The following is a 7,883-nucleotide window of genomic DNA, read 5'->3' as shown; positions in this document are numbered from 1 at the left end:
GTAGATACAAAAGGCTAAAGACGGAGGAAGCCCTAGAGGAGTACAAAAAGTGCAGGGGGATACTTAAAAAAGAAATTAGGAGATCAAGGAGGGGCCATGAAATAACACTGGCAAGCAAAATAAAGGAAAATCCGAAGATGTTTTATAAGTATATTAAGGGTAAGAGGATAACTAGGGAAAAAATAGGGCCCATTAGGGACAAAAGTGGCAATCTGTGTGTGGAGCCGGAAGATGTAGGAGGGGTTCTAAATGAATTTTTTGCATCTGTTTTCACTATGGAGAAGGACGATGTAGACATAGAAATAGGGCGGGGGGACTGTGATATGCTCGAACATATTAACATCGAGCGGGAGGAGGTATTGGCGGTTTTAGCTGGCCTAAAAATGGATAAATCCCCAGGCCCGGATGAAATGTATCCCAGGCTGCTGTGTGAGGCAAAGGAGGAGATTGCGGGGGCTCTAACACATATATTCAGGACCTCTCTGGCCACAGGGGATGTGCCAGAGGACTGGAGAACCGCTAATGTAGTACCATTATTCAAGAAGGGTAGTAGGGAAAAACCGGGGAACTACAGGCCAGTGAGCCTAACATCAGTGGTAGGAAAATTATTGGAAAAAATCCTGAGGGACAAAATTTGTCTCCACTTGGAGAGGCAAGGATTAATCAGGGATAGTCAACATGGCTTTGTCAAGGGAAGATCATGTCTGACTAATTTGATTGAATTTTTTGAGGGGGTGACTAGGTGTGTGGATGAGGGTAACGCAGTGGATGTGGTATACATGGATTTCAGTAAGGCCTTCGATAAAGTCCCGCACAGGAGACTGGTCAAGAAGGTAAGAGCCCATGGAATCCAGGGTGCCTTGGCACATTGGATACAAAACTGGCTTAGTGGCAGAAGGCAGAGGGTGATGGTCGAAGGTTGTTTTTGTGACTGGAAGCCTGTGGCCAGTGGGGTACCACAGGGATCGGTGCTGGGTCCCTTGCTGTTTGTGGTCTACATTAATGACTTGGATATGAATGTAAAGGGTATGATCAGTAAGTTCGCGGATGATACAAAAATTGGTAGGGTGGTAAATAGCGAGGAGGGTAGCCTCAGTCTGCAGGACGATATAGATGGGTTGGTCAGATGGGCGGAACAGTGGCAAATGGAATTTAACCCGGAAAAGTGCGAGGTGATGCACTTTGGGGGGACTAACAAGGCAAAGGAATACACAATGAATGGAAAGACCCTAGGCAAGACGGAGGGTCAGAGGGATCTGGGTGTGCAAGTACACAGATCCCTGAAGGCGGCGGAACAGGTGGATAAGGTGGTAAAAAAGGCATATGGGATACTTGCCTTCATTAGCCGAGGCATTGAATATAAGAGCAAGGAGGTTATGATGGAGCTGTATAAAACACTGGTTAGGCCACAGCTGGAATATTGTGTGCAGTTCTGGTCGCCACACTACAGGAAGGATGTGATCGCGTTAGAGAGGGTGCAGAGGAGGTTCACCAGGATGTTACCAGGGCTGGAGCGCTTCAGCTATGAGGAGAGACTGGGCAGGTTGGGTTTGTTTTCCTTGGAGCTGAGGAGGCTGAGGGGGGACATGATTGAGGTGTACAAAATTATGAGGGGCATAGATAGGATGGATGCTGAGGAGCTTTTTCCCTTAGTAGAGGGGTCAATAACTAGGGGGCATAGATTCAAGGTAAAGGGCGGGAGGTTTAGAGGGGATTTGAGAAAGAACTTTTTCACCCAGAGGGTGGTTGGAGTCTGGAACTCACTGCCTGAAAGGGTTGTGGAGGCAGAAACCCTCACAACATTTAAGAAGCATTTGGATGTGCACTTGAAATGCCATAGCATACAAGGCTACGGGCCAAATGCTGGAATATGGGATTAGATTAGACAGGGCTTGATGGCCGGCGCGGACACGATGGGCCGAAGGGCCTCTATCCGTGCTGTATTACTCTATGACTCTATGACTCTATGAATGCGTGGCTAAAGAGTTGGTGCAGGAGGGAGGGCTTTAGTTTCCTGGATCACTGGGTCTGCTTCTGGGGAAGGTGGGACTTGTACAAGTCGGACGGGTTGCACCTGAACCAGAACGGGACAAATATCCTTGCGGGGAGGTTTGCTAGCACTGTTGGGGGTGGTTTAAACTAACTTGGCAGGGGGATGGGATACAGAGTGGAGCTATAATAGGGAGTGATGTACAGCCAAATATAGAGGAAAAAACAAGTCAGCTTGGAAGGCAGAGCAAATATGTAATGGCACAAGGGAGTAGGGCAAGGCTGGATGGCATTTATTTTAATGCAAGGAGTCTTGCAAATAAGGTGGATGAACTGAAGGTGTTGATGAACACATTGGAGTATGATATTGTTGCTATTACGGAGACATGGTTGAGAGAGGGGCAAGACTGGCAGCTCAATATTCCGGGGTATAGAATCTTCAGGCGAGACAGAGGGGAGGGTAAAAGAGGAGGGGGTGTCACAATATTAATTAAGGAGTCAATTACTGCTGTAAGGAGGGATGATATATTAACAGGTTCATCTAATGAGGCCATATGGGTACAACTTAAATACAAAAAGGGGGCAAGCACTTTGCTGGGAGTGTACTATAGGCCCCCAAACAGTCAGGGGGAGATAGAGGAACAGATATGTAGGCAAATCTCAGAGAAATGTGCAAATAATAGGGTAATAATAGTGGGGGATTTCAACTTCCCCAATATTAACTGGGATAGTCAGAGTGTGAAAGGCTTAGAGGGTGCAGAATTCTTAAAGTGCATCCAGGAGAGCTTTTTGAGTCAGCATGTAGAAAGTCCTACAAGAGAGGGGGCGGTACTGGACCTAATTCCAGGGAATGTGGCCGGGCAAGTGGTAGAAGTGTTAGTAGGTGAGCACTTTGGTGACAGTGACCATAATTCGGTGAGATTTAAGGTAGTCATGGAAAAGGACAGAGATGGACCGGAAATAAAGGTTCTAAATTGGGGGAAGGCCGATTTTAATATGATAAGGCAGGATCTGGCCAAAGTGGACTGGGATCAGCTACTTGTAGGAAAATCCACATCGGAGCAATGAGAGTCTTTCAGAAAGGAAATTGAGAGAGTACAATGGCAACATGTTCCCGTAAAGGTCAAGGGTGGGACCAACAAGCCCAGGGAACCTTGGATGTCAAGGGATATACGAGAATGGATTAGGAAAAAAAGGGGGGCTTTTGGCAGATACAAAGGACTAAAGACAGAGGAAGCCCTAGAGGAGTATAAAAAGTGCAGGGGGATACTTAAAAAAGAAATTAGGAGAGCGAGGAGGGGCCATGAAATAACACTGGCGAGCAAAATAAAGGAAAATCCTAAGGTGTTTTATAAGTATATTAAGGGCAAGAGGATAACTAGGGAAAGAGTAGGGCCCATTAGGGACCAAAGTGGCAGTCTGTGTGTGGAGCCAGAAGATGTAGGTGGGGTTTTAAATGAATTTTTTGCATCTGTGTTCACTATGGAGAAGGACGATGTAGACATAGAAATCGGGCAGGGGGACTGTGATATACTTGAACATATTAGCATCGAGGGGGAGGAGGTACTAGCAGTTTTAGCAGGCTTAAAAGTGGATAAATCCCCAGGCCCGTATGAGATATATCCCAGGCTGCTGTGTGAGGCAAAGGAGGAGATTGCAGGGGCTCTGACACAAATTTTCAAAACCTCTCTGGCCACAGGGGATGTGTCAGAGGACTGGAGAACAGCTAATGTAGTACCATTATTCAAGAAGGGTAGTAGGGATAAACCAGGGAATTACAGGTCAGTGGTAGGGAAATTATTGGAAAAAATTCTGAGGGACAGAATTAGTCTCCACTTGGAGAGGCAAGGATTAATCAGGGATAGTCAGCATGGCTTTGTCAAGGGAAGATCATGTCTGACCAATTTGATTGAATTTTTCGAGGGGGTGACTAGGTGTGTGGATGAGGGTAGTGCAGTTGATGTGGTATACATGGATTTCAGTAAGGCTTTCGATAAAGTCCCACACAGGAGACTGGTCAAGAAGGTAAGAGCCCATGGGATCCAGGGTGCCTTGGCACATTGGATCCAAAACTGGCTTAGTGGCAGAAGGCAGAGGGTGATGGTCGAAGGTTGTTTTTGTGACTGGAAGCCTGTGTCCAGTGGGGTACCGCAGGGATCGGTGCTGGGTCCCTTGCTGTTTGTGGTCTACATTAATGATTTGGATGTGAATGTAAAAGGTATGATCAGTAAGTTCGCAGATGACACAAAAATTGGTGGGGTGGTAAATAGCGAGGAGGGTAGCCTCAGTCTGCAGGACGATATAGATGGGTTGGTCAGATGGGCGGAACAGTGGCAAATGGAATTTAACCCTGAAAAGTGTGAGGTGATGCATTTTTTGGGACTAACAAGGCAAGGGAATACACAATGAATGGTAAGACCCTAGGAAAGACAGAGGATCAGAGGGACCTTGGTGTGCATGTACATAGATCCCTGAAGGCAGCAGAACAGGTGGATAAGGTGGTTAAAAAGGCATATGGGATACTTGCCTTCATTAGCCGAGGCATAGAATATAAGAGCAGGGAGGTTATGATGGAGCTGTACAAAACGCTGGTTAGGCCACAGCTGGAGTACTGTGTGCAGTTCTGGTCGCCACACTATAGGAAGGATGTGATTGCTTTGGAGAGGGTGCAGAGGAGATTCACCAGGATGTTACCTGGGCTGGAGCGCTTCAGCTATGAAGAAAGACTGGACAGGCTGGGGTTGTTTTCCTTGGAGCAGAGAAGGCTGAGGGGGGACCTGATTGAGGTGTACAAAATTATATGGGGCATAGAAGATAGGGTAGATAGAAAGGAACTTTTTCCCTTAGTAGAGGGGTCAATAACAAGGGGCAGGAGGTTTAGAGGGGATTTGAGGAAGAACTTTTTCACCCAGAGGGTGGTTGGAATCTGGAACTCACTGCCTGAAAGGATGGTAGAGGCAGGAACCCTCACAACATTCAAGAAGCATTTGGATGAGCACTTGAAATGCCATAGCATACAAGGCTACGGACCAAATGCTGGAAAATGGGATTAGATTAGACAGGGCTTGATGGCTGGCGCGGACGCGATGGGCCGAAGGGCCTCTTTCTGTGCTGTATAACTCTATGACTAAATGGCCTCACCAGTACCCTGTATAACTGAAGCAAGACTTCCCTGCTTTTATACTCCATCCCCCTTGCAATAAAAGCCAAGATTCCATTGGCCTTCCTGATCACCTGCTGTACCTGCATACTAACCTTCGGTGTTTCATGCACCAGGACCCCCAGATCCCTTTGTACTGTAGCACTTTGCAGTTTCTCTCCATTTAGATAATAACTTGCTCTTTGATTTTTTCTGCCAAAGTGCATAACCTCACACTTTCCAACATTATATTCCATCTGCCAAATTTCTGCCCACTCACTTAGCCTGTCTATGTCCTTTTGCAGGTTTTTTATGTCCTCCTCACTCACTGCTTTCCCTCCCATCTTTGTATCATCGGCAAACTTGGATATGTTGCACTTGGTCCCTTCCTCCAAATCATTAATATAGATTGTAAAGAGTTGGGGTCCCAGCACTGACCCCTGCGGAACACCACTAGTTACTGATTGCCAGCCCGAGAATGAACCATTTATCCCAACTCTCTGTTTTCTGTTAGATGCACTTGAGAAGGTTCTTGGTGAAGACAGAAGCAAAGTACTCACCTAGTACCTCAGCCATGGCCTTTGCATCCACAAGATCTCCTTTTTGGTCCCTAATCAGCCCCATCCTTCCTTTGACTACCCTTTTACTATTTATATGTTTATAAAAGACTTCTGAGTTCCATTATGTTACCTGCTAATCTATTCTCATACACTCTCTTTACCTCATTTCCTTTTTCAGTTCTCCCCTGTACTTTTTGTATTCAGCTTGGTTCTCTACTGAATTATGAACCCAACGTTTATTAAAAGCTCAGAAAATGCTGGAAATACACAGCAGGTCAGGCAGCATCTGTGGAGCGAGAAAGAGAATTAACGCTTCAGGTCAAAAGGCCATCGACCTGAAACATTAACTCCGTGTCTCTCTCCACAGATGCTGCCTGACCTGCTGAGTATTTCCAGCATTTTCTGTTTTTATTTCAGATTTCCAGCATCCACAGGATTCTGCTTTTGTATTTATCATAAGCTTCCTTTTTCAGCTTTACTTTAATCTCTATATCTTTAGTTATCCAGGGAGCTCTAGCTTTAGATGCCTGTCCTTTCCCCCTTGTGGGAATGTGTCTAGTCTGCACCAGAACTATCTCTTCTTTGAAGGCCTCCCATTGCTCATTTATGTTGAATGATTCCTCTGATTTCTGCCCATTCGGCCTGCATTATGTTGTACCTGTCTCCCAAATGATGTCCCTGGGCATTCGCCCAGTTCTCACAGCAGTTTACATTATTCACCTTCCATGCTGACGGGCGTAGATGCTGTGGGAAGTTTTCGCCTGAAATAGAAACAGAAAATCTTGGAAATACTCAGCAGGTCAGGCAGCATCTGTGGAGAGAGAAACAGTGTTAACGGTTCAGGTCGATGACCAGGTCCCAGCCCCCACTGGCCTTTTAATCTATTTCATTTCCTGTGTTTCTTCAGTCTTGACAAAGGGTTTTCACCCGAAACGTTGACTCTATTTTCTCTCCACAGATGTTGCCTGGCCTGCTGAGTTTCTCCAGCATTTTCGGTTGTTATTTTTGACTTTTCGTCAGAACCGGTTTTCACTTGATCGTTAGGGGGCGCTGTTGCCGGCTGCAGGTTTCCTGCAGTCCTCCCATGCTGAGGAGGCGCTGTTGCCGGCTGCAGGTTTCCTGCAGTCCTCCCATGCTGAGGGGGGCGCTGTTGCCTGCTGCAGTTTTCCTGCAGTCCTCCCATGCTGAGGGGGTGCTGTTGCCGGCTGCAAGTTTCCTGCAGTCCTCCCATGCTGAGGGGGCGCTGTTGCTGGCTGCAGTTTTCCTGCAGTCCTCCCATGCTGAGGGGTGCGCTGTTGCCTGCTGCAGTTTTCCCGCAGTCCTCCCATGCTGAGGGGGCGCTGTTGCTGGCTGCAGTTTTTGCAGTCCTCCCATGCTGAGGGGGGCGCTGTTGCCGGCTGCAGGTTTCCTGCAGTCCTCCCATGCTGAGGGGGGCGCTGTTGCCGGCTGCAGTTTTCCTGCAATCCTCCCATGCTGAGGGGGGCGCTGTTGCCGGCTGCAGTTTTTGCAGTCCTCCCATGCTGAGGTGGGCGCTGTTGCCGGCTGCAGTTTTCCTGGAATCCTCCCATGCTGAGGGGGCGCTGTTGCCGGCTGCAGTTTTCCTGCAGTCCTCCCATGCTGAGGGGGCGCTGTTGCCGGCTGCCGGTTTCCTGCAGTCCTCCCATGCTGAGGGGGGCGCTGTTGCCGGCTGCAGTTTTCCTGGAGTCCTCCCATGCTGAGGGGGGCGCTGTTGCCTGCTGCAGTTTTCCTGCAGTCCTCCCATGCTGAGGGGGTGCTGTTGCCGGCTGCATGTTTCCTGCAGTCCCTCCCATGCTGAGGGGGCGCTGTTGCTGGCTGCAGTTTTCCTGCAGTCCTCCCATGCTGAGGGGTGCGCTGTTGCCTGCTGCAGTTTTCCCGCAGTCCTCCCATGCTGAGGGGGCGCTGTTGCCGGCTGCAGTTTTTGCAGTCCTCCCATGCTGAGGGGGGCGCTGTTGCCGGCTGCAGGTTTCCTGCAGTCCTCCCATGCTGAGGGGGGCGCGTTGCCGGTGCAGTTTTCCTGCAATCCTCCCATGCTGAGGGGGGCGCTGTTGCCGGCTGCAGTTTTTGCAGTCCTCCCATGCTGAGGTGGGCGCTGTTGCCGGCTGCAGTTTTCCTGGAATCCTCCCATGCTGAGGGGGCGCTGTTGCCGGCTGCAGTTTTCCTGCAGTCCTCCCATG

Source organism: Somniosus microcephalus, chromosome 6 (assembly GCF_052327205.1).
Source record: "Somniosus microcephalus isolate GS21.2 chromosome 6, FLI_Smic_1.0, whole genome shotgun sequence".
Taxonomy (NCBI): Eukaryota; Metazoa; Chordata; class Chondrichthyes; order Squaliformes; family Somniosidae; genus Somniosus; species Somniosus microcephalus.
The sequence above is the reverse complement of the archived record's forward strand: the minus strand, read 5'-3'. Positions refer to the sequence as shown.